The sequence below is a fragment of the Falco cherrug genome, chromosome 8 (assembly GCF_023634085.1).
Source record: "Falco cherrug isolate bFalChe1 chromosome 8, bFalChe1.pri, whole genome shotgun sequence".
NCBI lineage: Eukaryota > Metazoa > Chordata > Aves > Falconiformes > Falconidae > Falco > Falco cherrug.
In genome coordinates, this window is record NC_073704.1 from 28085020 (window position 1) to 28101583 (window position 16564).

A 16564-nucleotide genomic window follows, 5' to 3' on the forward strand; every position below is an offset into this window, starting at 1 on the left:
TTGCTGATTACTAACTCTCAGTCTTCTGTACTTCAGAGCTACTCAAATGTGCCAATTTCACCTTTTGGCAGCCTGTACCTATAGTTTCAGTAATTCTCCAAAACTCATTTCACATCCTTGGAGAGCACACAGTTGAAATCTTGGGGCTTATTAAGGGCATTTTCTCGTTGAAACTCTGTATGCAGCGTAGCTGGCTGCCCCTGTTTCAGAAGAATTTTTGACGGGCAGCCGTATTTGACAGCTGTATGACTTAATGTGGGTAAGTCTCTTAATAACAGACTTAAGCCTTCAACTTTTAAGACTGTCGAGTGATGTTAAATAAGATAAAATTTTTGACTTGTCACGCTGAGTAATTGTTGACATTGTACTACCTTTTTCTTCCATCTTCAGCCTGCTAGGAGAACCGTGGGGAATTCTAGCTGTTCCATTTTAATTTTACTATTTAATATAATCTATTTTATTTTCTATTAAATGCACTTCATAGCATTTTGCCGTTGCCAAGGCAGTTATATCATCACAATACTCTGAGGTTGTAGTTAAAAATTTTAAAAAGTTTTTGTTTGATCTTTCTTGAGCAACAAGGAGGTTGATGGTTGATGATGGTGAATCACAATGATCCAGTGAAGAGTTAATCTAGAAAAACTTTTTTTTTTTTTCCTCAATCTACTAACTATTTTCTCCAAAATCTCTGGGATTTCTCTGGTAATCTATGTGATCACATTTTAAAATAAAAACACCTGACAGGGTTTCAGAGCATACGGGTTCTGTGCTATTGAGAGATAATGAAAAGTGAGAAAATTCAATAAATATATGTATACATGTATCAAGAAATAGAATTTCATCATTCCTCAGTCATTTAAAGTAGCATGCTTTAACTTTAAAATTTAGGGGAATCTGAAGACAAGGTCTCGTGTGTCCATAAGATTTGGATACTACTTCCTGCCTGCAAGTGCTTGGCTTAAACATTAACATATCATTACTGAAATGGCTGCCCTTTCAAGGACTCTTTTTTTTTTTTTTTTTTTAATTTTTTATTAATGTGCTTTTCTACTAGCTGGCCATTTAAATTTGGCCAGGATGAGCTGTCATGCAGTGTGGTGAGTGGTTATTGCAGTTTTCTCCCTCCCATCTATGTGATACTTTCCAACTAAAGTGCACATGAGATAGAAAGGGATTCCTCAGCAATGACAAATGAAATAATGGTGACAGAAGGATTTTCAATTTATCAGAAAAAGGAATAATGAAATCCAATAGCTGAAAGTGAAAGCAGAGACAGTCTTATTAGAAATAGGGTGTGCAGTTTTCACAAGGAGGGATAGCTGTCTTTTGGAAAAGCATATCTAAAAATGCAGTGAAATCTATGTTATCTGTAATCTTTATATATAAAAATGGATGGGTTTCTAAAATATATGTTCTAACTTCAGGGAAAATATGAGCTGCTTCTGGATTTTTGAATTTTTTTTTCAGTGACATTCCCTGGTCTTTTCTGTTCAGTACATCAAAACCAAAAGTGATCATAGCAGTAGTTTTCTCCTTTCAGAGCTGATGAATATATCCTACTGGTCTCTAAAACTTTCACTTTTGAACAAACTGAAGAGGGAGGGGAGAAACCATAGGTGCAATGTGAATAAAACTAGATATATTTTCCTTTTTTTATTTTTTTTAATGTGATATACACACACACACACTCTTTTTTTTTTTTTTTTTTTTTTCTTTCTGCCTGCTGCAAAGGAGATACAGGGCTTACAGATGTATTTCACCCAGAAATTTTTATTTTTGGTAAAAAATAATGCAAAAAGAAAAGTGGTAAGTTTAAAATAAATTTATATATAAAGCTAAGCAAGAAAAAATAACACCGAACCCAAACCTGGTCTGTAATTGTTTGAATTATTCTTTTTATGATTAACCAGCACAAACTAATCTTCATATATGATGGGTGGCTGATTGTGACGTGTAAAGTACCTAGTCCAGCAACTTCAAAGAGTGATAAATGTTCAGTTACATCTACAGCAGGTCAAAAGCAGCATCTTTTGATGAGGGATGGAGATGGCTATTCCTATCACTAGTTCAAAATTTTTGTTGTGATAGTATTTTTTGAAGGAAGGGGTAATAAGGAGACAGGATTGGTTTTATGGGTGGTATTTTATTGTATTATTGTCATCTCATGTGGCATTATTCCAGTTGAGCATGGCTTTGTGAAGAATTGTTTTACATGTATAAATGAGTTAACTGAGTTTGTGCCTCCTTTTGTGCCTAGAGATCTAGTAATGACTTTCACACTTATACTGTTTTCCCATTGCTTCTGATGCACAGTCCCTGATTAGAGGGAGGGTCATGGCTCTAGGGAAGACTTTTCAGGGCAATATCTTTCATGGTAGATTTGGAGATTGTTTCCTGTAAGAGGTGTGTCTACTTAATGAATGGTCCCATGATACTAACTCCAGAAATTTCTGATAGGTAAACTCATCCATCAGATGGATCAGAGAGATTAACATTGCAGACATAAACCTTCTACACATGCTTTACTACTTAATAGGGTCATATCCTAGGCAGACAAGATCTTAGCTTTTTTTTATTTTCATTTCTCTTTGTCCCATGTATACCTAGTATCACCATTAATGTGTATAAACACTTCTATAAAAAGACATTCCAATGTGCATATCACACATTGATTGACATAAATGCAAAAGGATAATAGAGGTTATTTTTTTCCCTTATTGAAGTGCTAGTGCAAAATTTAAGAAGTGCTTCTGTAAAAAGAGGTGGTTTGGAATTTGGAGTGGTGCTTCATGCCCTTCTCTCCCCTAAAGGGGCTGCAGGTAAAGGACATCTCTCTAATTGCTATTTGAGATAACGCTCTCCAAGTGCTAGGTACAGGGCAGGCAGGCTAACATGGAGCTATTAGCAGGTGGCTGGACCAGCTGGAGTAGAATTGCCACCTGCTACGACATCCACCATTAATTAACTAACTCATCATTAATTGCATGGCCTTCTAACTAAGATCATGTGTTGTATCTGTATACTAGCAAATAAAATCTTTGCCTCAGAATGATAAATCTGAACTTTCAGGGAGACTGGTTGTGGCCTAATGCTGCAGACGGCAGATGCATGTTGAGAAAGGAGCAAACACCCCAGAAATGCCGAGTTCATAGAGCCAAATCTCAAGCTATTTCATTTGGGCACAGCACCAAGTCAACTGCCCTTTTGAGTCGGTGCGTCGACGTTAATTTTTGTCTGCTGAGAATCCCAGCCTGGAAGGCTGTGTTGAATACAGCTTCATCACATCATGGATGATCTACTCCTCTTGAGACAGAAGGTGATTATCAACAACAGAAGGACCTTCATGGTCTGTGGTCTTCCACTGTAAATACCAAACAAAAGAAACTTTGTTGTTAGCAACCCAAGAGCTTCTGCTCTTTTGGGTTCTGTCAGATGGTCAGGTTTTTACTTTTATTTTATGTCGTGACCCATAGGGTAGATGCTTAGGGTTCTCTTCCTTTTGTAAAGAGTGTCTGTCATTTTGCAGAGCAACACAACTCAAAGAAACAGGGGTTTAAGTATGAACAACAGGCATGGCTTTGAACATTTAAAATAACTTTTTTAAGCTGGTCTGGGAGATCTTGTTTTCTAATACAGCTCCTAAATTCTACCTAAAAACCAGGCTGGATACTTCTGAAGTATTTGGTGGAAGCACTAGGGAGATCTTCAGGAACCCAGCTGCTGGAGCAGCACTGGTACTGTTTGAAGACAGAATGTGTAATGCTTTTATGTTGCCAAAAAGAAACGTTTTTTGCACTTGAGCTTTGATGAGAAAGTCCAGTCAGTGCTCAGCTACCAAGTGAGCAGCTGGGACTGCTTCTGTGCAGCACCCCTGAAAGAGAAAACCAGGGGAAGGGAATTTTATACTTTGTGCCTATTTACATATTGAAATCTTTGCTCTAATTACTGTGAAAGGTGGGAATTTCTGCTAAAAAACCCATTAGTGTAGCCCAGTACGTTTGGATGTTTTAAGACTATTTTTTGTTGGTGGGTTTTTGGTTTTTTTTTAACATTGGGTCTATGTGATGTAAGTCAGCATTTTCAGGCCCAGTTCTACTGCCAATGCATATCAAGTTCAACTGCAAGTGGGAAGTTATTGGTAGGGACACTTTATGCATGTTTTTTGCTTGGCACTTTCTCTAACTTTGCCTCACCATCAGAAGATGACATTTCTGTTTCACTAGAATAAGTAATATAAAAAGCCTGACAAGCTCTGAAAAATGGCAAATTTTTGAATTTCAAATTAATCTGAGCCCAGTATCCATTCTGATTCTTAACTGCTGCTCTTGCTATCTTGCTAAATATCAGTTCTTAAGTTGATATACTGAAGATTCTAATATTCCAGTAAATAGTGTCCTCCTGAAAATGTGTTCTTTTTAGTTTGTTTTCAATCACAATACTAAATTAAAATTCAGAAGAAAAATGGTACACCTTATTTAAGTATTGAAGAGTATGTGATAGACAATTACTAAGAGTTTTAAAATACTGCTTGCTTTGAAATAAAAAAATTACAGGTCCTCAGAGTTTGAATGGTTCATTCTTTGATTTTGGAATGGAAACTATTTTAAGTGTTTTAATTGTAAACAATTAGAGAATGCAATGAACGTAGTTTTCAATGTTTTTCAAAACAGAACAAAACAAAAAAAAATGGGGGAAAAGGAAGCACAGATGTTAAAGAAAATTATTGAAAAAAAAATAAAGAAATCACCAATTATGAAAAGCACAAATTCAGTAGGAAACCCTGCAAGGAAAAAAACCAACCAAACTTTATTTTTATGTTTACTTAAATGGTCCTTAAATCTACAGAGTAGCAGACCATGCTGCTCACTGCAGGACTAATTTAAAGAGAACAGAAAAAAAATTGTTTTGACCAGCAGCGTTTTAATGTACATTTCTTCACCTCTTGGTTCTGATCTCAGTTAAGTTGACAAGCTTTGTTTTGCAAGCCACTGAGGTGATTCAAAGTCCCTGAGCACAGAGGCAAAAGAACAAGATAATTATTCTGATTTGGAAAGGGAAGAGCTGTCCAGACAAAAAGCAGTGTTTCATAAAACATTACCCCTTTTATTTTTCACTAAAAATGGGGTTTTTCCTTTCTCTCTCAGGAACATACAGGTTTCTGTCTCGGGAACAGTAGCAGTAGCAATGCAGGTAACATATTTAACAGACAAGTCTGACAGCTGATACAGGTGTGTGGGTTTGGGGTGGGTTTGTTTTATTATTATTTTTTTTAAATCAGCACCCTTTTCATGAAAGGAAAAAAAAAAAAAAAAAAGAAAAGAAAAAGAGGGGGAGTGTGTGGAATGGCATTATGTTGTTTTCTCTGGTCAGGCTTGAATGACATGACTCGGTCATGAATAGGAGGGTAGTGGAGATACTTCCAGGATAGAAAATTTTTATTCTTACACTGCAGTGCCCTGGTGTTTCCAGAGTGAAATCATATCAGCTTTGTATCATTTTAAACATAAATAGAACTAGTAATTTTGATCCCAGTTTAGAATTTTTTTCTGAATGTCAGAATAAATGCAGAACAGACGTTTCCTTTTGCTAACCAACTCTTACAAGTCCGATCTCACCAAGAAATATCTGTTATTCTTGGGGGGAAAAAATATAAAAGGGGAGGATTTAATTATTTGACTTCATAATCTTTGACTTCCCATGGATTCTAGTTAGGTCTAAGTGTGGACTTTGGCTAGGTCCAAGAGTGCCTTGCATTCTCACCATGGCCAAATCTTGCGATTTTGTTGTAAGGTTTCCATATATTATGCCTTTTTCTATAGCTGGAATTCATGATCCAGTCATGGATCGCTGCCACGTTATGACACCTCCCACCTTTCACAGGGACAGGATTTATTTCACTGAAAATTAAGCATTTTCAGCTTTCCTAGTGATGCAGCCTTCATTCTGATACTTTTTTTTTTAAATTGAGGAGTAAATATTCTGGGACGTGATTTGAAGATCATTATGGCTGAGGTTTCCCCCATCTAAAAGATACCTCCCTCTTTTTTTCCCCCAAGATCCATGTAGCACCTGGGAGGTAGTACTCTCAGAGCACATTGTGTTTTTATTGTAAAGTTGTAGTGTTGCACCACACCGCATCTGTACAAAGGACTTCCTTGTATCATCATTCAGACTTGATGATTCCTCCTGTCTTTTAACTCACTTGCAGCTTTTTACTTGTCAGCAATATGATTAAGCATATAAAATTATAAGACAAAATATTAATAGAAAGATAAAGGTTGTATAAACAACATAGGACTAATTTATTCCATTAATTAGAGTGATATTTTATGCAGTTATTCAAAATAAGTAGACATGTAAGTTATTCTATTAATAAATTACCATAAAATCTACTCTAAATCTAATATCTTTCAGTTCTTCTAAGAAGATGAATATTCTGATATCAATGACTTAATTCTTTAATAACTTCCAGACAGCAAACTTCACTTTGGCATAAACGCAAACAGTAATAGAGTTAATATGAGGTGTTTTTCTATACTAATTACATTTGACCTTGAGGACCAAATTGTCAACTGATATGAGGTGGTGCATGCTGTTTAAGGATATTGTATAAGATTAAATCCTATGATGATGTAAAAGGAGTCCAAGGAGAAATAACAGTTTTATCTTTCTAAAGGCAGGCTGATACATGATTGTTTCCATGAACACTTCTTAAAATTACTTTAAGAATTTTCATTCAGGACTTTTGTTTTGTCAGAAAAGGACACTGCAAGGTATTTTGGTTAGATACTCTCTTCTCATATTATTTTCCATTAAAAATTAAATTTGCACACTAAGTCTTTTCAAAAGGTTCTCCATTATTAGTATATTTTTCAGAAAAATAAAGTTTATTTCATTTCAACAGAAATTACTTAATCTGAGCTATAAATTAGAAAAAGGTATTTAATTTTATTCTATGCAGCAGCTTCCTTTAATAGTTTTATATAAAATAATAGAGGGCTTTGGCTATTGCAGTCATTAAATATCTATAGCTGTATCATGTCTTGAAATTATAAGTCAGTAATGTATAGGTTATGAAATAAAGGGAAAAATAATTCTACATAAGATGTATTTCAAAATTAATTCCTTTTTGAAATGTCACATTTTAGCAGATAGCTTTTATCAAATATTTTTCCTCAGATTCCTAAGTTGTTATTTGCTTTCTTGACAATTTGGCATGAAAATAAAACTCAGAAACATTGAGATTTTAAGAAGGCAGAGGTTGCAGTTTTTTCATTGTTTTTTTTTTTTAATCATCTTTCTGCAAAGCTGTTTAATCTCACAAACCCAGTTTGTTGGTTGGTGTGAAAAAAGCAAGTAAAGGTCAAATGCAGTGTTTTACACTGTTCAGATCTTCTGTGTAGGTGGTAGGATGGCTGCTGCTTCTTGTGAGAATGCTGCTTGTTCACTTTATGCTTGAAAAGCAAGTCTTGATTAGCACAAAGGTTGGACTTACCCAGCATACAGAGGCAAGGAATAAGTGGGTCTTTTCAGGTCCTCCTGAGCTCAAGTTTTCTCAGCATCTTCCCCCTCCTTGATGGCCACAAGCACTGGCCTGGCTTCTGCTGAGTCTGAGATTTGAGCATCTGGCTCAGAAGGAAATGAAAAATGTCTTTACTATTTTACCCGAACACAAATAAATGAACATGTGACTCAACAACACTGCCTGGTGTTAAATGTTCACCCAGCTATTTAATAATGCAAAGTACTTTAACCCCTGTCATCTTATTAGTGTCAGCTGATTGCTTTCTTAATTCAAAATGCATAGCTATTCAATCAGGCAAGCTAGGATTGCAGCAATGATTGGATTTAAACACGGATGTTGCAGACTAGATATTGTTTTTATTGCATGCCTTCATAGCAGTATGAAGATAGTCAGCAATAGTAGTAGTTAATATACATCTTTCTCAAAGTCCTGAAATACTTCTTAATAATCAATAGTATCTCAATATTTTCACACAGTATTTTTTTGTGTTAACAGCATCATCTTTTTTCCTTGCTTGTCAAACTGAATTGTCCTTGTATGATTTATGTATGTTGCATCATATTTAAGATGTATAGGCATTTAGAAATATTTTTATATGCTTTTCTCTTGTGCTAGTTTAATCAGGAAAACTGACTCTGGCTAAATCTGAGCTCTTCAGAGAAAGCAACATTACCTGAAAAAACTGGATTCAGCAGCTGGTATCACCTGTACTGTTGTTAACATTTCACTGGACTAATATTACCTGTAAAATAATAAGGGCTTGTTGATGAAGCAATACTTAGGACAGGTATTTGAAATCAAGTAAAGCTGTTAATTTTAAAGTGGATTACTAACCTGAATCAAGACTGTGAATAATACTGTCAAAGAGGATTAAAGTAATTTTAAGGTGGTTTTAACATCATTCCCTTTGAAAGTCAACACAACTAAATTTGGTTGAATTTAAATGTCTTTATTCTTTTTTAACATGGATGGGCCTGTAAAAACCAGGTCTCCGGTGACAATGCCAGATTAGATGCTCTGTAATTTATATGGACAAAGCAAATAGAAAGCAAAATGCAGAGGCAGGGCAACCTTTCCTGTCCATGCTAGAATTCAGGGTCCTCTTGTGTCATCCCTGTCTGTTCTTCCCAGGATGGAGCTGTCTGTCCACACTGGTGTGATATTTCCTTCTACTGTGGCACCAGCTACAGAAAACATATGGAGGGAGGTGACCTTCCCAGCAAGACTGTAAAGCTTTCCCTTTGCTGTGTGCTTGGATGACAACTGTATACCTAACTCTTCCAATAAATTATGAAAGCAGTGGATTTAGGTACTCCCTCTAATTCACTTAATAAATCAATGAAACAAGCTTTCTGAGACGTGAGCTTTCCATGCTCTAAAAAGAGATTGAACACCAGTAGAGTAGTTAAGTGAAGATGCTCCATACGAAAAGGGAGATGGAGACAAAATGTGTGCTATAGAGGAAGATGGCAAGTGAGTGCTATAAGGGTGACAGGTAAGGGACAGAGACACATAAGAAACAGCAGAGCTGTGAATGTTGTTGCTGGCCAGGATAAGTAGCTGGGGAGTTGTGTATTGAGGGCAGCCAGAGGAGATTCGGTGACAGGAGTACTGAGTGATATATAGCTGCACCACCAACGACACTGAAATGGCAGTAGAAGTTTTGCAGGATTTCAGAGCTGGAGACAAAAGAATTTTTGAACTTTTTTTCCCCCCCTTAGGAAGGAGAATTTTTCAAGTCTCTGTGTGTATATATGTGTGTATCTATTTATCTATCTATTAAAATACAAAAAACCCCACATATTTTTTCTTCTGGACATTGAAAGCTGATCTCAGACAGGAATATCATAGGTTAAGTTTTCTTTTTTCCATTTTTTTGTTTCTCAGGAAAAATCAGGGAAGAGAAAGACACTGAGACTGTGAGGGATAAAGGGTGTCCTTCTTTCCCAACACAATTTTTTAAAAGCTAAAAAAATGCTAATAGTGTTGGCGTCTGATATTTATTCTAGGAGAGAAAAGCTACAAACTAATAGGAACAGCAGGGAATTAATTCCAGTCCAATTCAAATAAAAATGGAGAAAGAAATAAGTCACAATGACAGAGATTTAGCTATTGGAAGAAACTACCAGAGGAAATTACGGATCTTGCAGATTTGGAGTCTGCAGACGGGTTTGTTAACAGGGTTTTTGATTATCTGTTCTATAAAGCGTTATTGTTTTAAAGTAATTGAATGACACATTTTTCTGAAAGTGGAAAGTTTTAGAAAGGAACCTGTTAGGTGCAATCAAAACCACCCTGGCAGTAGGAGGCAAGTGGTCAGACAGTAACAGGAATGCTGTTCTTGCAGCCCCTTCATTACCAGCCCAGGTACTGTCATATCCCAACCTCTGCCCGTAAATTTCTTGGACAGGGAAGTAAATTGATGGAGAGGGACAAGGGCAGATGCAGAATGGAGATAGAGGGGTGGGGGAGAGGAGTGGCAGGCTGGGCTGTCCGCAGGGCAGCAGGGGTTCAGGGGGAAGAGTTGGTATGTGCGTACTTGCAGAAACCGATCAAGTAAACTGAGCCTGGTAATGGTACAGGGGCCCTGGGGTATTGTGTAGCAAGTGCCATAATTTCATTGATGGTTGTCTCAGGTTTTGGTTTTTTTTTTTTGTTTCTTAGCAAAGCTAGAACCTGCCTTCAAAGAAAGACTTCATGTCTTTTGGTAAATGAGTTTTAGTTAAATATCAGGATTCTTTTTTTCTTCCCTTTTCAGCTCAGCATAGCAGTAAAAGGTAGCATTCTCTGGTATGTTATATGGGAACAAAAACTCCATGGGCTAGTGATCCCTCCTAGCCTCAAATCTATGAATGTATTACTGGCTTGACTTATCACGATTAAATGTTTGTTTGCATTCCTCTTCTGTTGCACAGCAAGAATAGCAATGGGAATATTCATTGTGTTCAGGCTGCCAAGGAAAAAGTAATGTAGAAATGCAATCTTAATTATCTTTTAATTTCCTTTATCACAGCTTTTCTGGAGCAGTGTCTTACTACTATTGCAATTAATCCCGTTCTGTGTAAAAGCTGCATAGCTGCAACTAGAATTCAGAAGACTAATAGCAAAAGCTTGTCAAATGATTAATGCATGTGTGGCATTTAGGTTGGCACATTTTTATAACCTGTCTAAGTGGCACTGACACTAGTGGATAGCAAGCTCTCAAAGAGTCATGGAAGATGATTATATATAGGGTCACCGTTGGTTACAACGATGGGAGTAACTGATTAATGACTTGCAACAGTAGAGAAAGACCAGAGATTAAAGCTGGCAAGGCAGTCAGCCTGTGCTGATGGAAGACAGATGGTTTCAGAAGAGGAGATGATTTTCGTAACCTGAAGAAATACATGAGTGAATATATGCAATAGCAAAACCAGATAGAATTAGGTTTTCAGTGTTATTGAATGGTCTGTATCACCACCACTTGATCTAATGAAAGATCAATGAGGATAATGCAAACAAATGTTTCTTATTTAAGAAATTACGCTTTCTGAAAGTTCAGCTGGTACCCTGTATGAATCAAATGCTCACTTGGTGGAAATCAGTATAGTTCAGTGGGATAATGTTAGCTCATAGCACTGCAGAATCTATGTATGAAACTTCAGGGCTTCTTTTGCATTGACATCCCATTTGCATTGACATCAGCTTCTTTGTGAAATCGGCACCCACTCCTCTGAAAGGAGCTGCTTTCCGAGGCAACTGCAAAGCACGAATAACGTAATACCACAACATCAGTTACCTAGTTTGTGATTTTATCATCGAAGACTGCAATATTCACTATATTTACTTAGCACCTACTGTAAGCAAATGAACTTCACACTGCTTGTTGCTTATTCAAGAAGCTTCAAGTTTTACCTTCATGCCAGTAAATTTTTATGTGCTTCGCTGGCTAAGGCCAAAAAGAGAGTTTCAAGAACTTCCCTACCTTGGGAAGTTTCTTATCTATTATGAATAACAACTTCCTTAAACTAATCATGTTTATTATTTCCATTATATCTGGCTGGAAATATATGCCTATAGAAAGAAAATGAGTAAATCCTGCTCTGCTTCCAGGTTTCTTATGATATTCTTTGTTATTGCTACAAATTTAGGGGAGGTGATTGTAAGCTACATTCATCTTTAAAAAAGTAGCTTCTGTGCTTTTCATTGGAAGCACTACAATGAAAATGATTGCTGTTAGGAGAGTAATGTGTCGGGGACAATCTTGCCAATTATCATACAGTCTTTAGTCTCTCAGTATCAAAAGAAATCGTTGAGAAACTCGAGCACCCCAGGAGTTATTTAGCTTTCCTAGATCAGATTTTAGCCAAGGTAAATTATTGACCGTGTGCTAAACTTTGCCTTCCAGTAATGGTGGAAGATGAAAGTCAAGACTGTTATTGCCCCTTGTGCCTTCAACCCTTTGCAGTGGCACCAAAGTGCTCTTTTTCATTGGGAGATGTAAAACAATTCCATTTTGTCTCTGAATCTTGAAATCCCTAAAAGCCCATTTAGTTAGGAAACAAAGATCAGCATGATTAAGAAGTTTTCTGGAATTCAAAATGAGCATGACTTTTGATATGTATTTTTTTCTTTCTCTTTTCTAAAATATTACCACATGCTCTGGGGATCGTTATTACCTTGCTGTGCCTAAGGATTTTGATATATCAGAAGGTAATATTAACTCTGGTTATCTTCGGCTGAATGTGTACATGCTTAATATCTGTTTGTAACCTCTGGTATTTGAGTAAGGGTTATTTGGTTTTCCATACAACCTAAGAATTTATTGCTTTTCCAAATGTCTTTCATTCATATAGATGGAAATAGTTTGCTAATAAAACTTACATAGGCATTTTAATAAAGGAGGTCTTTAGAGGTGGAAAAAACTAAATGTAGGTCTAATTGTAAAAGCAGCAGCAACTAAATCCAAGAGTTTACATGGGAAGGATGGTATCAAATCATTTGTTTCCGTATGCATCAGAGAATGGATTCCACAGCAGTACATGAATTTTTTTCCATTTGCCAGAGCCTGTGTACTAACTTGAACAGCAAAACTGTAGCTAAGTGGTTTAAAAGGTGGGAGAGTAGTTACAGGAATGAAGAGTTTTACTTGTCTCCAAATGATAGACCCAAATTACAGTAGGTGTACACCTGTGACTGATTTTATTTTGAGGATCAAGAAAAGTAGGCATTGCAGGAGAGAATGGTGAAAGTACTATAATTTTTCAGTGTTAAACTGTGTCAATTAAATTGATCCAGAGAAGACACTGAAGAAGAAATACATTGACCTGTGTTAACAGAAGCAGTTGCATTCTGCTGTTGGAAATGCACTGATATGCCTGTGCTTTGGAGTAAAACAGGGATGTGCTTCTAGCACTCTGTGAAATTTATTCACTCATGCTCCATAATTCCCTAGGTTTTTAGTAAATAAATCCCCCAAAGACACCATGTTCTGGTCCAAGCAATGTGATGGCTGCAGCCCTCTGAGTTGTTGCATACCATGGTGGAAATGGACTTAGGCACACTGAATGAAGTGCACAGTCTCTCCAGCGCATATTTCAATGGGTGAGGAAACAAGCAGAAGGACTTTGGTGCAGAGGAAAAAAGTGGTGAGATCAGGATTTGGGGTTTACACCATGGCTTTGAAGAAGGGACATCTAGATTCATTATTATCATTCTTTGTTTTTTCACTTTAGAACTTCATCCAAGATTTAGATTTCCATCTGTCCGAAGTGCCTGGATACCTAGCAATGCATCATCTGTCTCCAGTGCTGTTGTACAGTGACACTTCTTCAAGCATGTGAAAACTGGTTGTGTGTGAGTCTGACAATTCATGAAAGTGTGGGAGATTGCCTTCATGTGAACTCTTCCCTTGATTTACATAGGTGTAATCAATCTGATATTTCCCAAAGGCACTGGCATTATTGTGTTTGTGTATGTGTGTAGATCGTATTTCTATCCAGAAAAATCAGAGAAGGCACCACTCCTGAAGAAAAGAGCATTTCACAGTTCATCTGATCCTAACTTTTGTAAGAGTGTTCAGGCTCTAACAAATACTTTGCTCAAAAAACCCCACGTAATCCATAGAGGACGGTTCTAGCATGCCATAAATCACAAAAGCAATGAAGCCACTAGTTTCTGATGGAAAAGACCTTACCTGATCTGCCAGTATAAAGGATTTTCTGTGGGAATCTGCATGGAATTGTGCTTCAGATAGGAACGATTTCTTTGATCCAATTCTGAGCTCCTCCTAATGAGTGATCTTACAGGGCTTCTCCAACCTACATATGAAATAACTTTTTAAATGAGACATGAAACTATGTGATTTCATTAAAAAAAAAAAAAATCCTAAGGCACAATAGCGTGAAGTACAGATTATAATGTATGTCAGAACCTGCAGATTTTTAATTTTAGAGGTCTTTTGCTTCCCTGAGGTCTGGGGTGGGTTGTATATACTATCCAAGTTCAGGTCATTTCATGTCAGTAGCTGCTTCATCAGCAGGTTTTGTGCTAAAGCTTTTGGGAATCTTTCATACTTGTTCAGATTCCTTTCTTTCTTACCCCTCAAACTAGGGAAGGGTACATAGTTTTGTTGGAGTTTCATGGGGGGGTGTGTGTGGTTTTCTGTTTGGGTTTGCGGGTTTTTTTTGTTTGGTTTGGTCTTTTGTTTGTTTTCTATAACAGCTGCCTCATACATAGAGCACTTACTTTTTATCTAAATAAGATAAATGCCAAAAAATTAGTGGATAAACAGAGGTCCAGAACACTTAGAGAGGTACCCTTTGAAACCTGTCTGCATATTTATCTCCTCTTTCTCATTTGAATGAATTACAAGATAGTACTATATAATGTATAATTTTATTCTGATTAAAATAGCAGGCAGAGGTGAATGGTACTATCTGTCCTAGCAAGTTACCAAAGTGAAAGAATATGGCCAAACTAACCCGTCATTTTTTCTTTTCTAATGATGTCAATGGATGTCTGCAAGATCATCATACTCATTGATGCTACCACCTACCTCTGAAAATTTCAACAAGCTGAATTTACAATCATTGAGACAGAGATAAGACCAGCCATCACTGCAATGCTTAGATGTATGTTTTAGCTGTTACAAAATCAAGGTTTTTGGTTCTTTGCCAGCCAACATATTAGCACCAAATTTATGCATTAGGTGTTGGTAGCAAAACAGTTCAAACTTGAAATGTATAGACCTTCCAAGAGAAAGTGTGTTTGTTATTTATGTAACTAACCTTTGCAATTTTGCTTTGTTGTTTGAAAGAGCATAGTCTCCATAAATAACAGAGGTAAAGTTCTAGGCTTGTAATCAGTTAGCTGTTACTTAAAGGAATTGAAAAGTGCTTGTTTCAAATTCAGACCCACAGTAAGTATCAGTGTCTGACCAAGCTTCAAGATTTTCTTCAAAGCAAGATTTATTGTCTTTTTTTGGGACAGAAAGTCCTGGAAAACTCTAGACACAACTGAACTTAAAACACCACAATGAATTTCTCAATGAGTTGCAATATTCTCAAGGGCCTGTTTCTCTTCTAGCCATGAGTCTGTCAGGACACATCTACAGCAACTTTAAAATAATGTCACCGACATGGATTAAGTGTTAAATTGACCTTTTATTTTATTAAGAAGTATTTCTGACGTATGAGGGAAAATTAAGTAATTTTTTTCAGTTTGATACGAGCACATTCATACAGCGGGGATGCTAGCTGAGGCCAGTGCAAAGCATTTGCAGATAGCTTATCACAGAAGATTCTAGGATCAGAATCACTTCGGGTGATTAAATCAGACTTGATCAACCTAACTTTTTTTTTTAATGAATGAAAAAGAAGAAACTATAAACAGAGTTTATATAGAGGTTTTATTTTCCTCCTTCATAAACATGGTTAAGTATGGCCTCAGAAGACAATTTTCTTTATGTAACTGCTGCATCATTCTTATCAGTGGTATTCTTTCCAATCAAAAGAATCTCCTTTTTTTGAAGCAGCCGGAGACAGAGCAACCGGTTGGGTGTCTCTGACACCCTGACACTGTCTGCTTTCCTTCCTTTGGGTTCTTTCCAGCTGCCTTCCCTGCCTCTGGCTCATGCAGCTCTACCAGAGCTTTAGTTAATGTTTCTGAGAGCTAGCTGCACTGATAGTTCCCCAGTGCTGGCTGGGTTTGATCATAGTTATCGGGCAACAGTTTGATCCTCAGCAGAGTGACTGAAGTAAACTCTACTTTTGTTACAACTTTGCCATGGCTCTGGCCAGAAATGCTTTGCCTCCAGCTGTTGCTTTTGATCTTGGGTGAACCTGTTTTTGAGGGGAGATAGGGACATGTGGTATGCATATAAGGGGCAGGGGTGGGGCGAAGAATATTCTGTTTTATCCATGATATGCTATAACTTTTTAAAAAGCAGATTGCTGGAAAATCAGACTTTTTATCTCCACATTAATAGCATTCAGGACAAAATATAGATGCTTAATTAATTACCCTGGAATAATTTAAGTAGGAAGGTATCTGTGGAGATTGTGTTGTTCATCCTGCTTTAGCTCAAAGCAGGTCCAACTAGGTCGGGTTGCTCAGGGCTTTGGGCATTTGAGTTTTGAGTATCTCAAAGAATAGAGAGTCTTCAAACTGTGTTTAATGACAGACATCAGGTTTGATTCTCCCTGGCCTTTTGCCTCCTGTAATTCTTATAGCCTGTGCAAAAGTGACTATGAAATGCTTCAGGGCTGAAAGGCATTTTATACATGCACTTTGCAAAGGCATAAAAAACCTGCACTTAATCAAATCCTCAAATCTTCTCTGAGCCTTACAGTTTAGACACATTTACAGCATTTGACCACTGTAAGCTCCTCAGGGGAAGCATGGACTGAGGAGTTCCTGTATTCATCTTGAAAAATTCCTCTTCCTTTTTTTTTCTAAAATTCTTCTCTGAGGAGTTGGTGGTGGCCTCTTGACCCAAAAATATCTTTCACTTCCATTTTAAGACCTATAATCTTTCTTCTAAGAAGGCCAGCTGTAAGG